The sequence below is a fragment of the Peromyscus maniculatus genome, chromosome 20 (assembly GCF_049852395.1).
Source record: "Peromyscus maniculatus bairdii isolate BWxNUB_F1_BW_parent chromosome 20, HU_Pman_BW_mat_3.1, whole genome shotgun sequence".
NCBI lineage: Eukaryota > Metazoa > Chordata > Mammalia > Rodentia > Cricetidae > Peromyscus > Peromyscus maniculatus.
Genome location: NC_134871.1, coordinates 581,031 through 608,765, shown reverse-complemented (window position 1 = coordinate 608,765; position 27,735 = coordinate 581,031). Strand labels below are relative to the sequence as shown.

The window sequence follows — 27,735 nt, the reverse complement described above, 5'->3', positions numbered from 1 at the left end:
GAAGAATGCAAGGCTTCAAGAATAGTCCAATGCTGAACATAAAGCTGTGGTTTCTCCAGTGATAGGATTGTGGACCTAACAAGTTGAGCTATCATTTACACCAGTTTCTTTCTTCCTCACTCTGTGACATCTGGTAAGTGGTTTAATATCACTGGCCCTCACTATCCTCATTTTAAGCAATGATAACTACATAAACCTCTTAGGGTTGTTATAGAAGGCTCTTGCAATCCTTGCAATGGGACCATAAATATTTGTTCTCTTTGTTACTCCTGCCATTTATCTTTCTGAAATAGACCCTACTCTGGTTTGTACCATAAAGGTGGTTAATGTAGCACCAATATGAGATTGGCACCATTTTACTAATTGGTTTTGTAATACAGGCATCTACCATGTACCAGTTAGTACTGGAAAGAGAATGGAACATTGAACTCGCCATATCTTATTTGACTTACTTATCTTTCTATCAGAGACTCACCTATGTGAACAAATGGAAAACAATATGTTATAACTTTAAAGTAATAAATATGAGAGAAATACTAAAGATGTTGAAAGCTACAGACCAACGGATTTATTGAGTAGAAAAAAGTAAACAAATTTGAATCACTAAGCAAAATTCACCCCCAAATGAAGACCAGAAGCAAAGAATCTGCCTCAAAGTGTTCATTTGGATTTAATGATGAGCAAGAATCTGAGTCGTCAAAATTCTGTATCTGAAGCCATTTAAATACTGCTCTTCCTAATACACTGCCCCTGGCCTTTCAAATGAACAATAGGACCAGATGTGGATCAGCCTCCATTTACAAGGGCTAGAACAAGTCATAAAAGCTTAATGAGAGCAGAAATAGAATCCAGAAGAAAAGCCTCATGGATCAAGCTGCCTGCCTAAGGCATTTAAAATTTCTGTTGTGTAGAAAACAGATGAGCTTTGATTTTATATTCCTCTTGTTATCCAGTGAGCCCAATGTAATGTTGTGACAATACACCCATATCCATGAAGCCCTGCCAGAAGCCACTGATGATAGGGATGAACACCTCATATGTTTGGAGTACCTGTTTTTGTGATAGGGATATGGTACATTTGTGATAGGAATATTATTCTTAGTTCACATATAAGAAACGGCTGGCCAGAAAGAATAATTATTCTATCCAGCGTTAGATAGCTTATCAGTTTTAGAGGCAAATTCAATCCCATTCTTTCTTACCACCAAATACAAACTTTATTATAGCAATATACAATTTGTTGTGGTCAAAGCACCAAGTCAATATAAATCATGTTTTGTCATATGTTCCGCTATTGGTCTAGTGATGAGTGTCATCTCTCCAAAAATCATGACTGAATTTATTTGGGAAACCTGAGCATATTTGCAACTAAGACATTCATCTCTCTGACTGCTGTGGGAAGTCCCAAGGCTAGCTAAAATAAGCTAAGCTTTTTGAGCTGAGCTAAAAATAAGAGTTGAGCTCCTGGATAGACTCACTCTCCCACTGTTATTTCATTAGAGGAAAATGCTGTGCTGCCCTTTCCCTGACCTCCCATGCAGAGGAAGAAAAGGCTTCTCTATGCCAAGACTCCCAAGTGTAAAAGACAACTAATGAAGTTATGTGGTTCAAACCCCTGCATCAAGGAAATATGGTACCTCCTCTTCAGGAAAGATGATTTAATCATTTTCAATGAAATGCCATTTCACTTTCAGACACTTGGACATAATCCAAGAGAAAAGAGAGAGGAATCAGATGGTCTGAAGCTGGAACAAGACAAGATTTGTTCTAGATGCATCAATGTGAGATAACATACATGATTAAATTGAGTGTTTGTATTTGTAAGTAGAAATTTGTAGTGTTATAGCTCAGTGGAATGTGAGGATCACAATGTCCTATTAGTAGAAAAACAAAGCAAAAGCATACATTTAAAACCTAAATATCATTTACTTTATATGACTCCAGATGAATAGCATAATAGTAAAATTGATCAAAGTAAATATTTCTCGTGCCTACCATGTCTAGTGAACAACTCAATACTTACAAGTTTGACAACATTTATGCATTCTATAAAAACAAAAAAAAATCTTATCTTCCTTGCATTATACTAGTCAATATTCCTTGAGTACATATGGGTATAAAGACTCTTCTTAATGTGTTTCTTGAGTAATCAAATACTTGGGAAATAGAAACTATCATTAAAATGAACCGACCAACAATATAGTCCCTGTTCAATTCCTAAGAAGCAACAGAGCCAGGATATATGCTCAGTTAAAAGCAGTGAAACCTCAAAGTTGTTTTGATTTGCATTTCCCTGATAATTAGGGGTGTTGAGCAATTCCTTAAAAGTCTTTCAGCCATTAGAGTTTCCTCTGTTGAGAATTCTCTGTTTAGTTCTATAGCCCATTTCTTAATTGGACTGTTGGGCATTTGATGTCTAATTTCTTGAGTTCCTTATATATTCTGGATATCGGTCCTCTGTCAGATGTGGGGTTGGTGAAGACCTTTTCCCATTCTGTAGGCTGTCACTTTGCCTTGTTGACCGTATCCTTTGCTCTACAAAAGCTTCTCAGTTTCAAGAGGTCCCATTGATTGATTGTTTCTCTCAGTGTCTGTGCTACTGGTGTTATATTTAGGAAGTGATTTCCTATGCCAATGCGTTCAAGAAGACCCCAGGTGGAGCTCCGGGAGTCCAATTAGCGAGAAAGAGAAGAGTTTATATGAGCGAGAATTGTTAAGACCAAGGTTGGATAAAGCACAGGGACAAATAGCCAAACGAATGGAAACACATGAACTATGAACCAATGGTTGAGGGGCTTCCAACTGGATCAGGCCCTCTGAATGGGTGAGAGAGACAGTTGATTGGCTTGATTTGTTTGGGAGGCATCCAGGCAGTGGGACTGGGTCCTGTGTTCATTGCATGAGTTGGCTGTTTGAAACCTGGGGCTTATGCAGGGTTGCTTGGCTCTGCTTGGGAGGAGGGGACTGGACCTGCCTGGACTGAATCTACCAGGTTGATCTCAGTCCTCAGGGAAGGCTTTGCCCTGGAGGAGGTAGGAATGGGGGATGGGCTGGGGGGAGAGGAGGGGACAGGAGGGGGGAGAACAAGGGAATCCGTGGCTGAAATGTAGAACTGAATTGTATTGTAAAATAAAATAAAAAGCAGTGAAACCCATAGTTCCTTGGGTTTTTTCTCAAAGCCTTTAATTGAAGCTTAAAAGTGTAATTTTTAAAGTTCACAAGTTACAAACATAAAACACAGTAAATTCCCTAGAGGAACACATTTACACAGTTATGTATTGTCCATTTGGATCAAACACTAGAATACGAAAAAACATCCCATAAGTTTTTTTCTCACTCACTCATAATTGCTTTCCCTCTTTCTCTCCAAAGTTCACAATTACTCTAATGTCATATATTAATTTTGACTATTTTGAACTTGATATAGATTTATTTAGACAGTTTATAACTTTATGTATTAGGATTTGGTCTTCAACATTTTTGTGAAATCTTTCTTATTATATCCCTAGTGGGATGGGTAGAATCAATGACTGTGAATTTCAGTTTTGTGTATATATCAAAATGTATTCATGTACCCAACTGATGAGTGAATGTTATAGTAATCCCATCTTGGATATCACATGTAGTTCAACTACAAACTTATTTCTCTCTTTCTTTGGTACATAAAATAATATACTTAATAGGGTATAATACTAGAAGTATCTAGGTCGTGTGTGTGTGTGTGTGTGTGTGTGTGTGTGTGTGTGTGTGTGTGTGCTGTGTGTTCAACTTACTGGATAACACCAAAGGGGCATTTCAAAGTTTTCATTCCTACATATGTTTGCATAATATATAGAAAACTCTTGAAGATCAAAATCAGCCTTATAAGAGACAAAATACTTAAAAAGATACTTCTCTTTGATAATTCACAAAAAGACAGTACATATGTAGAAAGATGCTGGTGGTCACTAATCAATATATAAATGCAAATCAAAGCCACAAGTAAATGTGTTTGCATATCCGCCTGAATGACTGCTATCAAAAGCTCAACAATAATGAATTTTGGCAATGAAATTAAGAAGTTGATAGGCCGGGTGGTGGTGGCACACGCCTTTAATCCCAGCACTCGGGAGGCAGAGGCAGGCAGATCTCTGTGAGTTCGAGGCCAGCCTGGTCTATCAAGTGAGTTCCAGGAAAGGCACAAAGCTACACAGAGAAACCCTGTCTTGAAAAATCAAAAAAAAAAAAAAAAAAGAAATTGAAATTCTTATATATTATAAGTAAAGATTAGAAATGGCATGTGAGTTTGTAAGATTTTTAGAAATATAAACTTAAATGCATTTTATTATGTTTAAATGGTGAATTTTGTGATATATGCATCACAGCTCAATAAAACTATCATAAAATTACCATATCACACACGAGACTTAGCCCTGAGTATCTATGTACACAAACAGAATAAAAACCTGTGTTACACCAATACTTGTGTGTGGTGATCAGCCCCAAACTGTAAATATTATAAACATTCATCAGTTGGTAAAAAATGCAACATCATATGGCTTAACAGTACAATGGACTATTATTCAACAATGAAAAGGGTTTACAAGTGTATTATATAGTGTGACTGTATATCAACTAAAGGAAGCTAACTATACAAAAATTGTATATGTAGGATTCCACTCCTATACAGGCAAGAAAGAACTTACAAATGAATTTCTGAAATGTAGACATGAGACTCAGAAATAAAGCTTCCATTAAATATTCTTCTGTACTAGAGGAAATAAAACCATGCTTCTCAAGCTGGAAGAAGCTGTCTTTATTTCAAAAAAAAATTAGAGGACTTTAGTATAATGAGGAAGTATCCTAGTGTTGCATTTTGCTAATACCTGTCATATAGCATATCTGCTTGGTGATTGCTCACATGATAAGAGAAAGGTGTGGCTGCACTGGCTTCAATCTCATCTACCTTGTGGAAGTTATAATTGCCAATATCCCCTACTCCACATCACAAACACAGTATCAAATCCTGAATTTACAAACACACACACACACACACACACACACACACACACACACACACACACACACACAAAGCAAATCATGGATGCTTAGATACAACTCCTATTCACAATAACATTTCCACATACAGATGACACCCACAACACTTGCTTCATTATTCACACAAACCCACAAATGGACAATATACCTTGCACAACTCAGAGGAATGTCACTCACTTCATGGACAATGTCAGTGGTATTTTCTGCTCTGAACAGGGCACAATCTGTGCAGTCCAACTTAGCACCAGCTCCAAACCTTAGACGTCTATTCTTTTGTTTCTATTTAATGCAGTCTTTCACATAGAATAACAGAATAAGATGGAAAAAATAAAGCAAGATGAGTTTTGTAAAATTTAGTGTAGTTCAAACAAGTGAAATTAGGGAAGGATACCAACATGATGAATTGCTCACAGCTTGATGACCAAGTTCATCATTACATAGAAGCTGATGGGAGTATTTTAGACTTTTCTAAAGCACAGCCAAGCAAACAGTAACTGTGATTATGTTTTTCCTCATAAAAATACAAAATAAGACAATGGAAATGAAGACATATGGAACATATATGTTCAAATCAAAACTATAGTTGATATATTTCTGATTTTTTTCTACCATTGTGAAAATGCAAATGTTCTGGTTTTTCACCCCTGAATGAAATGAACTGTTATACTGAACAATTACAGGTCAAATTTTAGGCTGTTTTACTTAGCATGTATGTATAGGTCATAAAAGTCACAAATGCTATTTTTGTTGGTGTCTTGACATCTATAACTAGTCATGTAAGGGGTACAGTAGAGCTCCCCAAAGCCAGATGGAAGATATGTGAATCTCATCTATTTATTTACTGCCATGATAGATAAGCAACTCTATGTATTTCACTTTTGTTTCCTTTCCTAACATGTAACAGCTACATAGCTCACAGAGTTAGATAAGGACCAAATGAGTCCAAATGAGTTAATTTATATAAAATACTTGGAAATTTTCTGCCAGATGGTAAATGTAAAGAAATGTTCTGTACATTTATATAATATCCATATTACTAGAATATTTAATGGAAGCTTTATTTCTGAGTCTCATGTATTATCTGCATGAATGCTTCCTAGCTAGCACTTAAAATACAAGCATCATAGCCACACACACCCATGGACTTTAAAGCCCAGCTAGGCCACTTGGTTGTCTTGAACCAGTAAACAGCCTTGAGGGTATACTTTTCCCCCTGCAAAGGTATCTTTTAGTTGAGGATCATGGCAGCAAAAATCAAGGCTAAAGCCTAAAGTAGATGTTTAAATGTTAGACTCCACATATCTAAGCCATATTACAATATAATAGTTTCTGAAACCTGACTTTACTGAGGTCCTCCGTGCTAGCTGCCCCATGCACATCTCACCAAGAGCACTGCATGAAGTCATTGCACCAAACATCATTTGCTTGACAACAATGTTTTCTTTGACTCCTTGTCCCACAAATACATTCTCCTTAAGCCACTTATGTGTTCCTCCTAAGTACAAAAGGACAAGCTGTCTTCTCGCTGCAGAAATGATCTATATTCTCTATAACATCTGCAAATGTACTTCAATAGATAATAATATCAAGATCATCTCAGCAACTTTTGGTGACTAACACCAGTAATTTAGTGGAATAACATAATATCCCTGTGAAACAGGCAGCGATGTCTCCTCCATTTCACAGAAAATTGAATTAAGTCTCTGAGTGTTTGACTTCCTGTGCTGATGCATCTGATAGGAACCAGAACTTGACTTTGAACCCTATGCATCCTAAATCTGAGCCAGTACTTGTCTCTGTAGTGTTCACTGTTAGATAGTTTCTCTTGCTTCCTCATAAACATTTACTTCAATTCATTATTTTACATTTGTACACACACGGTTGTATTATTTATTGACTCCTCCTATCCTATAAGCCTCTTATGGAAGAAATAAGACTGCATAATTTACCGATGCAGACCTAATTTTAGCACCCAGTAGGCAGTTGCTAATGTGTTGAATGAAGGAAAGAATTCGTGAATGGACAAAACAGGCCCCAAATTGTAGGTGGCTTTAAATATGACTCGTGTTACATTTTGAGAACAAATGAATAACAGTCTTTTGTAGGAAGTATAAGTTGATAGTCTTCTACTAATATTCCATTCCATTCAAGTCCTGAAAAAGTAGCTCTAATAGTCACTGCCCAAATTAATGTCATTATAATCCCAAACTCCAAGTGCTTATATCACTGCTATTGCAGACATTTCTAAAAGATTCACTCTACCAGGTATGTTTGAATTTGAGAATTTGGCCATTGAACAGTGAAGGTGACAAGAAAAGGTCTTTTGTTGGGTGGTGGTGGCGCATGCCTTTAATCCCAGCACTCGGGAGGCAGATCCACTCAGGTGGACTTCTGTGAGTTTGAGGCCAGCCTGGGCTACAGAGTGAGTTCCAGGACAGGCTCCAAAGCTATAAAGAGAAACCGTGTCTCGAAAAACCAAAAAAAAAAAAAAAAAAAAAAAAAAGAAAGAAAGAAAGAAAAGGTCTTTCTCTAGACTGTTCAAGATCCTCGGAAGAGGCCAGTCAGACACACATTCAGACATACATACAAACTATTTAAACACTGGAGCAGAGAGCACAGAGCCACAAATGATCTTGGAGACTCTGTGGTGGTTTGAATGAGATGCCCATAGCCATGGGCATTTGAATACTTGGTCTCCCTTTGATGATGCTGTTTGGGAGGGTTAGCAGAAGTGGCCCTGTTAGGAAAAGTAAGTCACTGGGGGCTGGCTTTGTGATTTCAAAGCCTCATGCCCTTCCCTGTGTGCTTCCTTTGCTTCCTGCTTGGGGTTCAAAGATGTGAGTTCTCCACGTCTGCTCTCAGCATCCAGTTCCTGCCACTTGTTGCCTCTACTCTGCCATCAAGGACTCTAACCCTCTGGAACTGTAAGCCTAATAAACCCTTTATTCTATGAGTCATGGTATTTTATTGCAGTCATAGAAAAATGACTGATAACTCCTAACCCCAATATTTGCAATTAGGGAAGGCTGATCATTGAAGGACAGCAGGAGTTACTTTGGCACACAACAGTGGTGGTATAGCAAGTAAGCATAAGTAAAGAGGAAGAGACCAGGAAAACACCATCAAGAGCTTTGCAGGTGGAGCCCTAGCATGCATCTGTGTCTTCCCTTTTCCATGTCTCCTCTTTCTAACATAGACCTTCTACCTCTAGAGGGTATTGGAAAGATTTTTGTTTCCTCTTCTTCTGATTTTTCTTTTCTCCCCATGTTTCACGGTGAGTCATAGCCCACATTTTCAGAGATGGTAAGATATTCAGCATAACATTTGATACTAGGGAAGGTAGGACAGTGAGTCCAGAACCATTTGACTAACTGGTACTGTAGCAATCCAAGAACCAGCCTGGCCATGTTACAACAATGCCATTGGCTTGTCATGGCTGACCCTTGTGGTAGGAACATAGTCCACTGCCTGTATAGTCTGTGCCAAGTCCTTTTTATGAAAGCTGCTCATCTTCAGACATTCAGCCATAACTCCAGCACTCAACAATATCGAAATGAAGAAAAAGTAGAGGCATACCCAGCCACTCAGTGTGTCCTCAGTGCAGTGGCACTTTCATTGAGCCCCTCCTAAGTGATTGTCACCAAATCACTACTGTGACAATGAATAGGTATAATAATGAGTAAAACTACTCAATTTCACATTACACCAAGACACCATCATGTTTCCATTCTAAATCCCTGAAGTATTTCCACATGTTTTTAATTTTTACAACTATCACAGACAGTAGTTGACAGAGTGTGGTATAGAAATCAAGGTTGAGAAAAATCAGAACAATTACCAAATATTACATGGCCAATTAGGAACTCAGGCTTGTGTTCCTCAAAGATGTTATTGGTGATGTAGTTTATTAATGACTCTCTATATCATTCTTAGACCATTATCTATTCCCCAACCTATCTGAAAAGTCAGTCAGAAAAAAATTCTGATTTATGTTCATACACCAGATAACAAGAAAGGTTCTGAAGGTACAATGATAGTGTTTGTCATACGTAGGACTTGCCCCAGTAGGGGTATGGAGAGCTCTGTGTTGCAGAGCATACAGGATGAGCTTCTGGGTCTTCCTCAAGACATGAAAAGATTCTGCATAGCATGATTTAAGATGATCTCACTGGATGTACATTAGCTTCTGGTGTTTTCTATAACAAATTGCCATAAACTGTGTATCTTAAAATATATCTTTCTTCTTGCACAGTTCTGAAGGCCAGAAATTTAAAGCCAAGTTATCTGTTGGGCTGCATATTTTCTGGGAACTTTAAGGAAGAATCTGTTTCCTTGACTTCTTTATTTTCCAGAGATTGCTTGCATTCTTTGGATTATGACTCCTTCTTCTACAATAAATGTTGAAATATGAAATGCACAAATCAATATTACCTGGTTTCAAAGGAAATACCTATGTTTCTCAGCCTTAGTCCTTTTGCTCTGATGAAAACCATTGGATCCCCTCTATTGCTCAGTTCTATGCTAAATACCACAGAACGATGACATAATTTTTAGATATTATTCCCACATCCCTAAAGAAGAAACCTAGCCCCACTGTCTTCTGTAAGTAGTCAATTTAATCTGAGTATACAATTAAGAGATTTAATTGGTAACATCAATATAATAAAGATGGCTTCCAGAATTACCTTCTTATTATAGTCATTATAAGAGTCAGTAATGAAGCATTTCAGACAGCACCTCTCCAGTCCAGGAACTATAACCTATTGAGAAAAATGGAGCATCAGGAGAGAAGTCCTCCATTTCATTATTTCATACTTTATAGAAAATATAATTAAGATGTAAATAAAGTCTTTCCTAAAGAGTTGAAAATCCTAATGGTCTAGTTGATGTCTTAATGTCTAAAAGATGAAGTCTATAGAACCAAAATCTTTACTAACATTCCATGCTAGCTATGATTTTCTTGGCATTCAACTATTTTAACAATTTTTGTAAGAACTCCATATTAGCCAGTTTTCTGTTGTTGCACCAACACTGATGGTCCACAGGTACATTTAAAGGAAATGACACCTGAAGAGTCAAGACAATGTCTCCCGTATCTACTAGGCTCTGGTGAAGACCCCTGTCTACATCAAAATACCAGAATATGGAAGGCGGCAACACAGAGACAGGGAGAAAATAAGTGAGGCTGATGGTGAGGCTGAAAATCAATGCTCAGAGGACTGGGAATAAATACTCTTTTAATGACAAGCTACTCCTGTGGAAGCTAACTGTGGTCCTGGAGAACTACATTAATTCCTCATAATGACCTAACTGGTTCCACTATGTATCCCCTCCTAAAAGTTCTAACACCTCAGTATCTCCCCATTATGGCCAAGTAGACAACCTTTTGGTGATGTACTAACGTCAACTCCATACCATAACTTCAAAAGGTCTATAAAATTGTGTGTGTGTGTGTGTGTGTGTGTGTGTGTGTGTGTGTTGAATAACAGATGATCCTCCTTAATGACATGCTTACTGTGTTCCAACTGTATATCAATGCCAATTCCAACCAATACAAGCCAGTAAGATTTAATGTGGATAAGCAGAAGAATGAATCTCTTCTGGTCAAACACTCTAAAACCATTGCATTATATATATATATATATATATATATATATATATATATATATATATATATATATATATATATGTATGTATGTAATGTTTAAGTCACCTCCAATGAAGACTCCTAGTTTCAAATATGAATTAACCAGATAATTAACTTTCTTTAAGGATGGAATGAAAGGAATGACTCTGTCACTTATCCTCACTATTTATTACTCTAAATGGTGCTTCTCCTCTGGGGGTCCAGGGTCCTTATCTGTTCATGTATGTTAGCAAAATAAAGGCTGCATGTTTAGTGTCTTGATCATGGTGGTGGTGTCCTGAGATGTGAACATCATCAAAATCTACATAGACTTCTGAGGAGGAAGAAAAAAAACCAACACAAGTTCTAGAAAGGCTGTTAGCATTCTCAAACCAGCAACAAAAAAAAGATAAAATTACGTTCATAAGACACCCAGTTAAGTTGGATTTCGGCTAATCAACAATTTTAACTTATTGTTCATATTTCTCTTACAATGTTTAGCTCTTTTGTATGCTAAAATTACATTTTAATTGTTTATCTGAAGCTTGCCTATATTTTAATTAGCCAGCCTTTATCACAAGGGGCAGCCTGGTCTGGAACTGGACTACTTCATCATTTTGAAATTCATTTGCAGTGTGGAACTAGAAAGATTTTTTTTAACTCCCTATATTTTTGTTTTTTAAAATATATGTAGAGGAAATACTGACAACATCTACTTCAAGTGACATGTATAGAATATGAAAACATTTATTTTGTGGCCAAGACATAGCTGAGTCATGATAGGTGCAGTAAATTATGTGTCTAGTCACTGTTTCTACAATAACTGGATAACACAGATTGGTTACTGAAAAGGTTTACACTTTGTTGCTCTCAGTTATGTCTCTGAACACAATTGCTTTGGAGTGTCAAGGACAAAACTATATGTAATATTCAATGGTGACAAATAATTGGGCAGAAATAGTTTAATATGTGACTAGTCAATTGTCCTTTTCATTTAAGAACACTTTCTTTTTTTCCCCCCACTGTATGACCCACTTCAGTGCCAGCAGCCCACAGGCACGGAGGCCGGGCAATGGTTAGGAGCCACAGTTTTCTCTAGCATTTAAGAACACTTTCAAATAAAGATTGAGCATAAGAAATAACAGTTTCACATGGGAGAAAAAAAGCTCATTAATGACATAGTAAGTGAATTTAAGGTAATTCATGAAAATATTAGCCAAATGGCATATTGGGATCTACCAGGAAGCTCAACATCAGCAAAAGCTAGCCCAGTGTTGCTGAGGGGAGTAATTAGGACAGGCTCACTCCTGGAGGATTAATTTAACTCCCAACAGATTGTGGCAGCCACCTTTCATTTCCACAGAAAGACTCCATCAGCACGCAGATTTCAATTAGCGAAGTGTGGCTCTATTGACTTACTAGAGACACAGCAGACAGATAACACATTGGATTACATCAGCATTAATCTTATGGCCATGACATCAGAAAGATTTTAAAATGCATTATCTCTCTCCCTCAGGAATAGAACAAAAGAAAAATTTTTGCCTTCTATTACAATGAGTTTAATCTTCATACAAGGTAATGGATTGATACATAAATTGAGAGTGATGTTAAGACCCCCTTGTTTCTTAAGAGGTATGAAGTTCCAGGGGAGACTTTTACTAGATCCCTGTGTATTAGATACCACACATTCAGATGTTGGTCCTGAATGAATCTTCATATAAAAACAAAGCTCAGGTAAATCATTGAGATGGTCATCCAGCAAACATCAATAAAGAAGAATGACTGACTACTATGTTGTGTGGACTAGGTGAAAAGAAGTCATGCTAATAGTCTATGGCATTGATAGGAGGATAAAGGTAGGGGACCCTCATCTCTCATCTAAGTAATTTTGCTTCTAATTTTCTCATTCCTATTTTCATATTCTGATGACCACATACATTAATCACATTACATGATGAAGTCAAGCTAGTTTTGGACCTGGAAGCTTCCTCCCTAGTGGTTAGTTTTTATGGTTCTAGAAGGTGATAGGTTATAATGGTGTGATCAGTAGATGCATTAACAGGAATGAGAAAAGTGGGCTACATACATACAAGTGACATTATACAAACAGTAGCCTATGTTTAGGAATACATATGCACATACACATGCATATGTGCATGTAATAACAATTAATGAAGAAAACAGGACATGAATTTGAAAGAGGGCAAGAAGGGATGTATGGGAAGGTTTGGAGGGAGGCTAAAGGAAGGACACGATGTAATTATATTATACTCTCAAACATAAAAGAAATTTGGAAAAGGTTACAGATCAGGAACTATGATAGACATAAAGAAAAGTATATAAATGATGAATACAAGCAATTGAAAGGGTTTTCTCATTATTTTAAAGTATAATTGTTTGAAGAAAGAATACCTACAAAGTTTGAGGTGAGTTCAGCTTATGCTTATGTGAAATGAGTGGGATCAAAGTCAAACAAATAGAGGAAATGATTAAGAATACTCTATTTACATGATACTTACACTCTCTGAAAAGTAGTATTTGAAAGTAGGCTTAAATGGCTATAAGTATATTTTTCAGAATTTGGAGATTATCTTCAAATTTCAAAATGAAATAGAATATATATAAAACAATATTAAACATTTTATTAAGGCTAGTAGTCTATGGAAACTACAATGTAATCATCCAAATGACTTCAGATGTGAAAGGAAAAAAAAGTTATTCAACTATAAAAATACATATCCAACTCTTATATACAAATTACTAAGTGACTGAACTCCTTAAAGAACTCTGTGCTGTATAATTTAATTATATAACATTTTCAGAAAAGCAAACTATAAATGCCAGCCAAAAAGGCAGTCATTGCCAGAGGCATGCTGAGTAGGTAAAGCACAAGGGACTTCTATAGGAACTGTGACTCTACTCTGTATGCCCTCATAGTGGTGGATACATAGACCCTATGGATTTGTCAAAATCCATAGAACCTTATAGAACTTTACAGCACAAAATGAGCATCTACATATGCAAATTTTAATAATAACTTAGGGATTTAGGACAGACTTTAGTGAATGCAGTACAACAAAAGCTTCTTCCTTCATTGGATACATTCCAAATCATTTTGATAAAATTGAAAAAAATTAATTGCAAACAGGTAATTCACACCTCACTGCCATACTCTAGTTGGCAAAATTGTTTCCTACAGGGATGTGGGTTGGCAATTCTGCTTTTACTAGACTTTTATGCTGAAATGAACCAATTAAAGAAAATGATCTCAGAGGGAGGAGTCTGTTTTCTTATTATTGGGCTAGAAAGTTTCAGAAAAACAAGAGAAAGAGATGAGAATCAACCATAACGACACAAGGTGAAGAACTGTTTCATTTAAAAAATCATAAAGCTAAAACTGTAATTATAAAATATTTTATATAGCATGTCATATTCCTATTTCTTAATATGCAATATATCAAGTGTTATTAGTAAATACATGTAAAGTAAGTTTTTAGGCATACATTAGAAGACAATAAAACACATATATGGCATCTTGTCACTGATGAAGGGGATAATAGAAGAAAAGGAAATATTTTCTAATAGGAATTTAATTTTGTTTGTGTTTCTAGAACTGGCTGAGCAACAGTACTTACCGAACTACAGAAGGTGGGCATAAAGGAGAGTTGAAGGGTGGGTCCCCAATATCTGGTTCAAGCCACTGTGTGGTAGTTCATCTATTGAGAGAGGAGGTAAAGTGAATCTAGAGTAAGAGGAGCAATAACACAAGGTTCATTTCAAATGCTCAGTAAATGTTTTCTTGGCTGGTTTGAAAAGATAGGTTCAGGGTGTTGGCACAAGGACATGCTATTTCTAAAACCACACTTTCCTACATAGAGGCATTTGGAGCACATCAGGTTCTACCTCAGTGAACAGGCAAGCAAGGAAAGGGAACACATTCTCAAGATGCCTCATTACAGTTATTAGAAGACAAAGGATTCCAAATGAAACCTATCCTGAACTTTAACAACACACTGGAGAAAAAAAAGCTGTTACAACGCAAGTGGTAGAATATGGTTCCCCTTTAACAGGAATCAATAGACTCTCCAGAGAAAAGCAGTAAATGACTTCCGTTCCGAAATTTCATGACTTGCTTTGCTTCTGCACAGCACAGTCTATGAAATCATACCAGAAGATGAGAGGGTTTCAAAACAAAACAAAAAACCCACAGCATCAATCTAGACCAACAGCCTAAACATTGGCCGTTTATTGTTAGATGTCCTTTCAAAGCCAGCCCAGTTCTATAAATTCCTGATGACTTCTAGACCTGTCCTTGGCTTTACCTTATCTATCACACAGAAGTTATCACCATTACCATGATAACTTGCAATTAACTGTTTTTGTTTCATTTTTGGTGACTCATGACACCATTTTAAAGCAAAAAGCAAAGGTGGATTCAGAAGTGAACAAATCAAGAAGCCTCTTGGAATCAGTAAACTAAAAAGAAGAGAAAATTAAATAGACCTAGGCAAATATCTCAGATGCTGAAGTATTTGCTGCACAGCCATCAGGAACAGATTTGATGCCCAGGACCTACATGACAAATCAAACAAGCTGGGCATGGTGAGGTGCACATGTGATCTCAGCACCAGGAAGGCACAGTAAGGTAGATCCTTGGACAAGTCAAAGCTACAAGCCCCAGGCCACTGAAAGAAACTGTCTTAAAATCAAAGTGTACATGCCCTGAGGAATAATGCCCAAAGTGCATCTGGCCTCCATATGCATGCACACATTTATGAACACACATCCGTGCATCTACACACACACACACACACACACACACACACATTCATACACACATATGCATGGATACAGGCCTCTCTCTCTCTCTCTTTCCCTGACCCTAACCTTCCCTTCTTCACTCCCTATGACATTCTTACTGAATGAAGATAGAAACCACAGCACTTCAGCATGCATCTCTGGCCTCACCAATGATGAGTAACCAGCCAGCTGAGCTCAATTTGGTCTCATTCAAATCAACTACAGTTTTGAAACCAAATAGCTCATAATAAAGACTTGTTTGCAAATATTTGTGTTTTTGTCAGAGTGTCTAATAATTGTAATCATTCTTCAATATGGCCCCAATGGTTAATTATCTTAGAAAAAATATAATTTCAAAAGTTTCAAGTAAATGCAAATATTGCAAATATTTTCTATCTATAAGTTGTAATGAATCACTTATTTCAAACATAAGACATTTTACCTTTAGAAAGTTTTACCCAAATTATTCTATCCACTAAATAAATATTTTTAAAGAATATTTTGGAAGTGGCTACAAGTTGTCAATTTGGCTGTATGTGAGACCATATATATATATATATATATATATATATATATATATATATATATATATATATTCATAATTTGTATGGTGACATTCACTGGCCCAAGTCAGTGAATTTAATTAATTCAGTCATTAAATAACCAACACTTGTTATCTACTCACCATAACTACTTGAAAATGTACTAGCTTCTATGATAACCTATTTAGTTATAGAATACTATGATTATCAGGAAAGAAATTTTTACCTTAAATGTTAGCTAAGGTGGAATCCCACAAAATTTTCTCCCTTCAGTGTTAACATGTCTATTGATATTGCCATTGTTCCAGTATTAATCAGGCAGCCATTTATAGAAGAGACTGTTTCACAGCAGACTTCCTGGTATTCCTGACCCCTCTTTAACTCTATTTCCTGAGCCATAGATTCAGGAATTATGATGTAGACACATCTGTTGGGGCTCAGTTCCCCATGATCCATTGAGCTCTTCATTGTGTCCAGTTGTGGTTTTCTGTGATGGTCTACATTTGCAATAAAGAGAGGCATCTTTGATGAAGGATTGTGGCTGTAACTATACTTACCTGTATGTATAAGGATAAGATTAATAATGGAATAAGGAATTATGCTGGTGTAGCAAGGCATCAGTAGTAGATTCTTTTCTAAGGACAATGGCCTTACTAGCCCCAGAAAGCTGACTAGATTACCAGTACCAGGCATGATTTCCTTCCTGTTGAGTAGGTCTTTAATCCAGTTGGACATCTGTTGGTTGCCATCAACATGTGAGTGCCTCTTACTGTGCCATTATGCATATCTTGCCATGCTGGCAAGAGTTATCATTTGTAGGTGTTGCAGCTTGGTAAGGCTATTAAGTGCTTCCTGCCCTTGACAGCTTAGATAGTATTTTCTGGAACCATGAAAGTTAGACTTCAGGAAAGAGGCTTTCATGTCAGGCCCAGTTCCAATGATCCAAGTCCTGTGTCTTAAGTGTGAGGTGTCCTCAGGAACAGAAGACTGCTGGGAGAAGAATTAACTTCTGCTGGGAATGAGCTTCCTTAACTGGCCTTCCAATGGAGAGCAATCGGACCTGAAAATGTATATACACAAACAACAAAAACAAACTCAGCTGGTTGTGCTTATACATATTTGTGCGTACACCTACACATATGTATACACATATGTGTGTATGTAAATAATAATCAAAGAAAAATAACCTAATGATTTCAGAGTGGTGGTGCATGGAAGGGGTTAGAAGGAAGATGGCTGACAGGGGTTGAAGGGAGAAAATGGAGGGGCAAAGAGACGTAATTCTATTTCAAGTAAAAACATATTTCCAAAAATATCTACTGGTTCTTAGACCTGCCAAACTCTGGACACATTCCTGACTCACACTGAATACATTTTATTGATAGACATCTGCATAGACAACAAATTGGACTTCAATCAGGAGCCCTAACTCACAGGTGACATAGAGACCCTTTCTGGCCACATTCAAATCATGAATTATGCAGATTTAATTGACTTTCTTATTGCTTTGACCTTTGCATAAACACTTCAGTGGCAAAGCAGAGAATAATCAGTAGATGTTTTCTAAACATTCAGTTTGAAAAGGACTATGACTTCCTTTAAAAAATGGTGAAAGGTAGGCTGGGGACACAGATCAGCAGCTAATCATGGTTGCTGTGCAGGCATCAGAACCAGAATGGGAATCCTCAGAACAGCCTGAAAAGTTAGGTATGGGCTCATGGAACCCCATCTTTTGCAGGGGAACCAAAAAGCAAAGGAGGACTGAAATGAAGGAAGTCATTTCCTCAGTGACATAGCCACTGTGAGTCACTTATGCTCCATGGGTCTTCACCCCGTGCTCATGCAAGTGACTGCCAATTACCAGGACCAATCACATCAGAGATTCTAGAAAAGTTACCTAGACCGGCATTTGATTATAGTAGACATCTTCCATATAAGCACTTCACTCTGCTGGGTACATTAATCATCTTTGCAGAGAAATGTGATGGTTTTATTGCAGGTGCTTTCTTTATCTACACGTCCACACGTGTAGGCCTTCATTTATTCGACAACTTTGTATTGATTACTTTAAACCGTGTCACTCCAATAGTGGTCCCTCATTACTTCTTCCACTGAACTGGTTACCTCCCTTTGATAAATATGGATCAACCTGGTCCCTTGTACCCTCTGGTGAAACAGTCACACTAATGGATGAAAATGATAAACACATCAAACATCAGAGCTGGCAGATGCCTTTGGAGATTATCTCCTCCAGTCTCCATCTCCGCCAGATGACAAGGCAGAGAGCCAAAGAAGGAGAGGGCCATGCCTGAGTTCACATTACAAAATGTTTTCTGTAGCTTTTCCTGCAGGGACCTGAATTATCTGTCTTCCATGCTTGCATTGATCTGAAAGCAGGTAGTTGCCAAATCCCCACTTAACTCAGGCACGGAACCAAATAATTAAAATATACCCCAAAGCCCTATATAATGGTGAGATGCTTCCTAAAGCTTTCCACTGGCAGCATGTCGTCATGCTGATCCTACTAGATATTTGGAATAACTAGGAGGACTACCTTATGCACATATTCACAACACAAATGCATCAAGCTTTGTATAAGAACAGCTGTGGATAATTAATAAGATAATGATTTGTAGTACCACCTTAATAGAGAACCTGGTTCCTAATGAAACCTTAACTGACATTACTTTTTCCTTTACAAGGCAGCCACAAATTCGTGACAGTAACTTGTAAATACTTGTTTGCTACTTAATTTACTTCTTTATTTGAAGCTCAGGCTGAACTTAAACTCACAGCAATCCTCTTGCTTCAACTGTACCCAGCTTCTTATTAGTACTGGTGATGTAGTTTTAGAAGCTGAATCATCAAACATAGTTTTACCTCTGCTGTGGATATCGATCACTTTGTATGCTGTGAATGTGTTGCTCTGATTTGGTTGATAAATAAAATCCCGATTGGCCAGTAGCCAGATAGGAGGTATAGTATAGGTGGGACAAGCAGAGAGGAGAATTCTGGGAAGTGGAAGGCTGAGTCAGGAGATACTGCCAGCCACTGCTGCCATGAGAAGCAACATGTAAAGATACTGGTAAGCCACAAGACACATGGCAACTTATATATTTATAGAAATGGGTTGATTTAAGATATAAGAACTAGATAGCAAGAAGCCTGACATGGCCATACAGTTTATAAGTAATATAAGTGTCTGTTTATCTGGGTCCAAGCGGCTGCAGGACTGGTGGGTGAGAGATATTTGTCCTGACCATGGGCCAGGTAGGACACAGAAAAACTCCAGCTACATACCCCTAAAATGTAAACAGTCTAAATGGACACTGTTATCTGTAACGGTACAGTCTAAACATTTAGAAAAAAAATAGCATTGATGTTGCATTATGTAGTTGTTTCACTAATCCCCATTACCAGTTTGGTACTTTTCTGCACCATGTCTGAGCAGCAATAACACTAGCTCTATCTATAGTTGGAGTCACTATTGAAACAATGGGATTATTTACAGGTAAGTTCTACCATTTCACTTGACATCCTCATTGTATCTTCATTATATGTAAACTGTTTGTATCTCTGCCAGAGGGCAGTAGACAAGGAAAAGATGCAAAGGGAAGAGGGGTTAGAGACTCAGTGTCCCCCTGTCCCAAATATTTTTTGTCTAAGAACAAAGCCTGGCCCACCTTCTCCTAACAAAAGAAAACTTGAAAGAAAGCACTATAGCTTTATGTGTTATAAACACATATGGTCACTCTTTCCTTCCACCATCCCTATTTCTCTTTTTCTTTCCCTCCTTCCTTCTTCCTCCTTTTTTCTCTCTCCTTCACCTTTCTTCCCTCCTTCCTCCTCCTCTTCTTACCTCCCCTCCTCCCCTGAAGAAGCTGCTGAGAAAGCCTCTGTATTTTATATGGTAGACTGATTTCAAGCAAGAGTTCATAGACAATCTTGGCCATGGGTGAAATGTTATGAGTTTCCATGGACTTGAATTGCTTGTGATAATGCCAAGTTTTATTCCCAGTGATTATCTGTACTTCAGATATACTTTCCTCATTTCCCTGGGGGACTGTCAGTCCTGTTTCCTCCTTTTCAGTTAGAGTACTCACACCAGCAATTTGAGCAACTTCTCTTCACTGATTAAAAAAAAAGGCACAAAGAGCCCACGGTAGCTTCTCCAACACCAGCAGAGGATGAGGGCACAGAAACATAAAGCAAACACTTTTCTATTGGGTCACCAAGAGGAGCAGGGTCAACTCCATTCTCTATATCCAACCTTGTTTTTTGAGCCATTGTGTCCTGGCTGTGGGATGAATAGCACCTTTGTTGAAAGTTTATTGGAATGTTTAATCTTCATCTTGGGTGGATTTGGACTCACTACTTTTGATATGTTAGAGCAGATGGTCTACCTGAGAAGGGAAGATCCAGCCTGAATGCAGATATAACCATGTTACAGGCTGGGCCCCTGTAATGAATGAAAAGAAGATCACGCCATGATCCTCAGGAAAGATTCCTGGCCTTTCAAGATGCATGAACACCCAGCTGTCTGCTCCCACTGCCATGAATTCTGTCAACCCTTCTGTCATGTCTTTGTTGGGATGGACTCCACCCTCTTAAACCATGACCTAAAATAGATTATCGTTCCCATGAGTTGTTTTCTGACAGTCATTTTGTCACATCAATGAGAAGAGTAACTAGTATGGAAACTCAGCACCAAGAAGTGGAACAATTGCTTTGACTATCTGATATCATGTGCTTTGCAGGCCTTTGGGGCTGGTTTGTGGAGAGAATCTTGAGTTGTTTGGGCCTGTAGAACATATCACCCTTGAATGCTAGAAGCAGAGTTTAATTGGCCATTTAGGTGAAAGTTGGTAAAAAACCGAATGCTGAGAAAAATTCAGACAGTGGAAGCCTGGCCTGTAAGATTTCACAGAAAAATAAAGACTATCAGGACTTCAGTTATAAGACACTCATGTTATATTATTCCTGAGTCCTGGAAAACTGAGTTTAAAAGTAGGGGACCAAGTTATTTGGCAGAGGGATTTTGAAGACCACATAATGCTTAGCCTATAGTGTGGCTATTGCTCAATGCCTGTACTGAGACTTAGAAGGCAAATCCAGTTAAGGAGAAAACTTGCATTTTGCACTGCAACCTTAGGAAATGTGCCTGTGGACAAGATCTCACCAAGCAAAGGCTCTGGTTGGTGACAGTGAAAATGCATTTGAAAGGAGAGAGTCTGAATCCAGTACACCAGTGAAGTGGTTCTCTGCTCAAAAACAGCTACCATGGGATACATCTGCAAAACAATTCCTGTACCTAAAGTTTGAGGAACATTATGGAACAGAAAGCAGAAACATTGTAAGAGCCAGAAGATCAGAGAGTATGCTATGAGATTGTGTCTCCTAGTAATATCAGAAGCTATGCTCACAAAGTCTCACCAACAGGGTTGATGGAGCTATACCTGCACAAGCACAAGAAAAACAGACATATTAAAGTAGGTGGGGGAAGACATGAAGGCCTCAACCCTACACAAAGAACATCAGGCAAGTATGGAAGGCTGAGATGTGGAGAAAACTGTCTTCTCCAGGGAAGAGTACAAAAACTGGTTATCCAAAATCATATGGTCAGTCCTGAAAACTTACACACAAGTAACAATACACAGACTGAGCAAGTTGTGTTCATGTATTTAGGTATACACATACACACACACACACACACACACCAAAAATTAATTGTTTTTAAAAGGCCATGATTTTGAAAGAGCAAGAGTGAGTTTGTAGAGAGGAAAGGGAATGGAGAAATGTTATAATTTCAAAACAAAATAAATAAATAACTTTTTTTAAACTGCTTAAGGAAATTTTTCATAGGTTTGGCCAATGAGATGCAAAAATCCTCGAAGCTATGGTAGAAGGGGCTGGAGCTCACAGCAGTAACACCCACACAATGTTTGTTTCAAGGCATAAAACTCCAAGAGTTGAAGCTTGCATCAAAGTTTCAAAAAGATGCTGAGGCCGCCCAATATGTGGCAGGGTTAGATTTCTTGAAAGAGACCTCTTAGAGGGCATTATATGAAGTTGTGAAGTCTAAGCTGCAATGGAGACCTCAGGATAACTTGTGATCCCAAGACTGTGAGACATTCTCTGAAAAAATTTGGAGTCACTGAAGAAAGCTAATCTAAGAAAAGCTATGTGTTCTAAAATCAGAAAAACCAAAGGAGTGGTGTGATCCAGGCTATTAAAGCCCAGCTGATGTCATTTCAAATCTTATGTACTCATCATGGACATGCAAGTTTAGTGTTTGCAGTGCTTGGTTCCAGTCTCGCTTTGACCCCCATCATTCCTCACTCTTGCTCTTCTTCTTCTCTTTTGGAACGGGAATGAACTTCCTCAATTTTGGAATGGGGATGTCTACTCTGTATATTGGAAATATGTAGTTTTATTAGTGGAATATGGCTAAGAGTTTGTCTTGAGTCTTAGGAGACTTTGGGCTTTTGAATTGTACTGACAGCTTTTTGACTCTTACAAACTGATGGCACACAGTCTGTATTAACATCACAATAAGGCTTTGAGGACCACCAGTAGGGTGTTGTGATTTTAAAGTGATATCTTAGGATGTCAAGTTGACAAAAGTGGACCTGTGGTGACTAATCTTCCTTGGCACCTTGTATGCATTTGGAATCACTGGGGATACACATCTTTATATGCCCGGGGAATCGTTCCAGAAAGATGTAACTGAGGAAGGAAGGTCCATTCTGTTGTGAGTGGTATTCTTCAATGGTCCTCAGTCACAGACTAAATGAAAACAGAAAAAGGAATGCCAACCCTGATGTCAGCTTTCTGATCTTCTGAGATGGAAGGAGTCCCAGTTGCAAGCTTCTGCTGCCATGAGATACATCTTGCTTTCCTTGCCATGATGGATTATACCATCCTAAACCATGAGCCCAAATGTATACTACTTCCCTTAAGTTGCTCTTTATCAGGTATTTTGAAACAGCAAAGAAAAAAAAAGCATCTAATACTTTGATCTGAGAATTTGCAATCTTCTGGAAAATCCTCCCTTAGAACTGCAAAATATTACTTCATAACTGGTGCCATTATGAAGTGATTCAGTACTCTATCAAGCTAGCTACTTGAGAATATCAAGGAACACAGTAAAGCTGATGGACACTGTCAGCAAGAGCCCTTTGCCACAGTTATTTAACAGTGAAATGGGTTTCTTGATCAGAGTTGATGCGGTATAAAATATATGCTGTGGACAGATAAGACATTCCACAATTCCACTGACAATAATTTGGACAAAAATGCTGTGCATAAGGAAAAAAAGTCTATATCCATAGTGCACATCTATTTCAGTAAGAAGAAAATACTTCCTATTCCATGGTAAAGCAGTCCAAGGTGATGAACCTGTCATAAGTCAGTTAGTTGATCACCACAGGGAATGCTGCTTTATCAGGGACTGAGCAGTCTCTGATGCTAAGAGACTAGGCATTCAGCAGTGGCCATGACAAGGTCATCCTTGGGAAATAAAAGCCCATGCTACTTTCTGAGAGCTCCTAATCATCACCTGCCAATAATGTTATTTCCTAACTCCCTGACCATCCAGCTAAACCATTGGCTTAATAAATAATTACATGTCTGGCTGCAAATCTTTTTAACCAGGATGAACTATCATGTGTAGTTCCATGAAGTTCTGACCACTGAGATGATTTACCCTCATCATATTTTTCAGGGATGGCCCAGAGTAGGGCACTTGCAAGTGGCACTGGCTTATCTTAGAGAACTACTTGTAAGCCTTATTCTTCTCTTCTCTATCAACTGATCCTAAAGAACTCCCAAAATACCAGTGTTTCAAGCAGGAAAAGAAAAGGCAGCATAATCTGCATAGAAATCATGGGCACCAGAGCTGGTTCTTCCTATAACTTACTTGTGTTTTTGAGACTTGATTATGTCCTGTCATGTCTATTGTATTTCTTTCTCTTGCTGTATGTACCAAGTTTTACAGTTTGGTGGGGCAGATATCACTCAATATGTGGTGGATAGCTCCAAATGTAAAGTATCTTGATGGCATATGGTCATGTATTCAGATTTTACTAAGAACTGCTTACCAAATGTTCATTTAGTATGGAGGATTGTAAGACTTCACTCTAAAATCTGAAAGACCTAGAAGTGTCCTCTAGGAACACAAGAAAGACTCTGAAATAGCATCCCCCACCCTGGCATTGAGCATTCAAAGACTGTTGAAAGTGGATCATGCAGCCCAAGTTGAAAGCCATTTTATTTTATTTTATTTTATTTTATTTTTTTTTTGGTTTTTCGAGACAGGGTTTCTCTGTGTAGCTTTGCGCCTTTCCTGGAGCTCACTTGGTAGCCCAGGCTGGCCTCGAACTCACAGAGATCCACCTGCCTCTGCCTCCCGGGTGCTGGGATTAAAGGCGTGCGCCACCACTGCCCAGCTTGAAAGCCATTTTAAACAGCCCTCAAGGCTTTCTCTTTTGTTGGGCTCCATTCACCATATAAGAAGATTAAAACAGTTGTAATCAAAATAGCTAAAAGCTACAAAAATTCAGTGTCCAATATTTAGTAGCATTGATAAATTACAGAATAATCACATCATGGAACACTATATAACAACAAATGGGGGTGTCTGCTATAAGCAGCATCACCTTGAATCTCACAGAGAAAACAACAAATGAATGAAGGAAAAAAGTTAACCACAAAAGACTACACAATGTATAATTTAATTATGTGAAATCCAAGAACTAAAACAAACTGTGGTGATGGCAAAGTCAAAGTTTCTGTTCCTTGATTTAGAGGAGTAGACAGTAGAAGTGTGGAATTAGGAAGAGACAGAAGGGATCCCTCTGGGATACAGAAAATATTCTATATATAATACATAATATGGAATGTAAATATCTAAAACCCATTGATTGCACAGTTAGGATTTGTTACTATCTACACCTCGGTGTGCATTTTGTTTTAATGACAATCGTCTTTTTCCTCCCAACAGCTGGAAATTGCTGAAATTATATACAGTGGTGTTTCTAGTCTGCTGCTCTTTCCCTTAACAGCCACCCACTATGGGTTATCCATATTTTTTTTCATAAGGGAGTTCCTATTAGAAAAGCGTGTATCCTGACCACAACAGAAAATTCCAAAATAAAAATTTAAATACAATTTAACAAAAACATTTAACAAAGAATCATTTTCATTACACATGCAAATTCAGGGCAGATGTGTTCAGCAGAATAATCCAAGCCTACCCACCACTAGGATAAAAGTAAGACTTAGTAGGCAGTTCTGAAATATTGTAATGACTTCCCCTGGGTTCCTCTCCAAGGCTGCAATGGGAACAGAGAAATGCTAAAAAGACATTCCTCTTTCAGTACTTGTGACTGGAACTCTCAGTGCTACATGGCTGGGAAATTCTGCTGAGCCTTGAGCACTCAGCTTTGAAGTCTTTGAACAACCCTTAAAAAGAAAAGGTAATGTTCATTTAGAAATGAGTATATATAGGTGTAGGGGGGATGGGTAGGTATAAAACTATACACAAGGTTCGTAGAATTTTAAAGTAAAACTCACAGTCACTATGCAACCCTCTCTAAAATCTCAAAAATATTTAGTTGGTAATCCCAGTCAAAGCCTTTATCATCTAGCTACCAGCCTTGGCCATGGGCCCTATCTGTTTGATCCGGCTGGATCTACTGAATTTTATTTGTAGACTGAAATATCTGTAAAGGCATCACAGCATGCTTAGATAAATCATAGTAAGTTTTTACACCAATAAAAAGCATAATTTCCTTTTTGTTGTTGTTGTTGTTTTATCTGAATGAGAAAAAATGTTTTAATGTACTCTAACACTGAGATACTGCAACTGATGATTTCTGACCACTACTGTCTTCATTTGTAGGTCCTCCAGAGAATGTTGGTGATGGAGAGCTCAGTAGGATCCCTGACTACAACCCCACTTGCTGTCTTTGACTACCTGTTCAAGGTGCAACCAGATAAATGTGGTAATTCATCTCCATTCATCCAATGGCCTTTTCTTTGATTTATATGCTGGGGATGAAACCTAGAGTGTATGACTTCTAAGGTATGCATCCTGCTGCTGATCTATATCCCCAGCTCCTTGTTCCCACATCTTCATTGCTGTCTGCTCCTGACCTTGGAGCTAGTACTCCTTTGTGCCCCCAGACTCTGTCAGCCAGCTACTCTAAACACCTTTTCACACAGAACCTCTCCAAGTGTCCTACAAGTAACAAATTAAGAGAAAACATGCTGTTATTAAAAGTCTAACATAGAAGCAATTCCTGGATTAACTAAAAATTGCTAATTTTATTAGCTTTCTAGTATTTTCCTGGTACATTGTGCTAGGCTACTAACCCAGGTTGTTTGATAGGGCTCCTCTGTCTCACAATTCTGTTTGTTATTGGGACTGCATTTTCAGGGCACCAGCTGGAGAAGAGCCTCATTAGTTCTTGCCTTTGCACATGGCAACTCATGATGGACACTCAAAACCTACTTGCTTCCTTCTCTTTCTAAGTGAGTACCATACACTATTCTGAAGTCTGATCACAGTTATCCGTTTACAGGACAGATTAAACATGGTGATGTGAATGCATCACAATGATATTCACAAACCTTTTAAGAAACTTAAATAGCATAAGCAGAAGTTGGGGGCTTGGGATATTAGCCTAGGGAAGAAAAAGATGGACCACATATAACAGAAACATCTGTTCTCTCAGAAATATTGGGGGAAAGGCTCTTTTTCATCATACGAAAAAGTGTATTTGATGAGTAGAGTGGAGAATAAGTGAGTCTCAGTTTGATGACTAACCTGAGACATGTTTCATGCTCTTTTCTCAGGTCCTTTTTCACAAAAAATATCTGTCATGGATGGTGAAGTTAATTCAAGAGAAGGCCCATTTGGTTTGGGGCTAAGTCACATGTCCCAGGTACTCTCACAAGCAATTAAGTTCAATATTTTTGAAAGATTTCTCTATCTGCATACCACACAAATATTTCAAGTATCCAACAAGTTTCCTCACACCAACAGAAGATGTGTTACTGGGTTATTCATCTCATTGTAGCAGATTGTATTATCCTGAGGGTCAACATATTGCATATATCAGATGATGAGTGCTTAGATAGTTTCCTGTGTTTCATTACTGCAGACTGTACTGTTAGAAATGTGCTGATGTTTCTGTATGTGGATATGTGAAATTTTCCTAGGGCATTTATCTTAAAGAGGAATTACTGCATCATAGGCAAATTCATTTTAATTATTGCTAAATATTTCCAAAGTTGATTTTTTTCATCCTTTTTATAGCATTTACCAAGATCAAAAACAAGAGGAGGTGATCAATAATTCTTCCTTGCTCTACCTGAGATAATCGGTCATCCTTTCCTTCCGGTTCCATAAAAGCTTAATCATTTTCTAAAGCTCAGCTAAGTTCCTCTCTCCCTCTGAAAACTTCCCTAAGGCGTCCATCCATAAGCAGTGGTCACCCCTCATTTGCACTTTCACGGATGACTGTCTTGTGTGAGACTTAGAAATTGCTGAATCTTAAAAAAGTCAGCTTTGCTTGCGTATCTCCAAAAGTTCTGTGAACCTGTAAACTGAAGAAGTAAAACTGAAGAACCTATTTTAAAAAGTTAAGGACCCAGCTACATGAGGGGAGGAGCTACTGAAAGCTGATGGCTTTGTGGGGTAAGGAGACTCTCTTTTGTTATGGC

The 27,735-nt window shown here is 38.0% G+C and overlaps 1 long non-coding RNA gene and 1 other non-coding gene across 2 annotated transcripts in view; both read right to left on the bottom strand.

Moving 5' to 3' along the window:
• Window positions 1–9,720: 9,720 nt before the first annotated feature.
• Window positions 9,721–27,735, bottom strand: part of LOC121824364 (uncharacterized) — a 65,123-nt gene continuing 47,108 nt past the window's right edge. Inside the window, exons 6-8 of the long non-coding RNA XR_013046278.1 lie at window positions 16,235–17,068; window positions 14,302–14,382; window positions 9,721–9,797 (exon numbers count right to left, since the gene is read on the bottom strand). This is a non-coding gene — a long non-coding RNA (uncharacterized LOC121824364). The remainder of the gene's footprint in view (window positions 9,798–14,301; window positions 14,383–16,234; window positions 17,069–27,735) is intronic.
• LOC121824538 (small nucleolar RNA SNORA42/SNORA80 family) lies at window positions 11,684–11,775 on the bottom strand. Its single transcript, XR_006066478.1, has one exon. It is a non-coding gene; the product is annotated as a small nucleolar RNA SNORA42/SNORA80 family (small nucleolar RNA).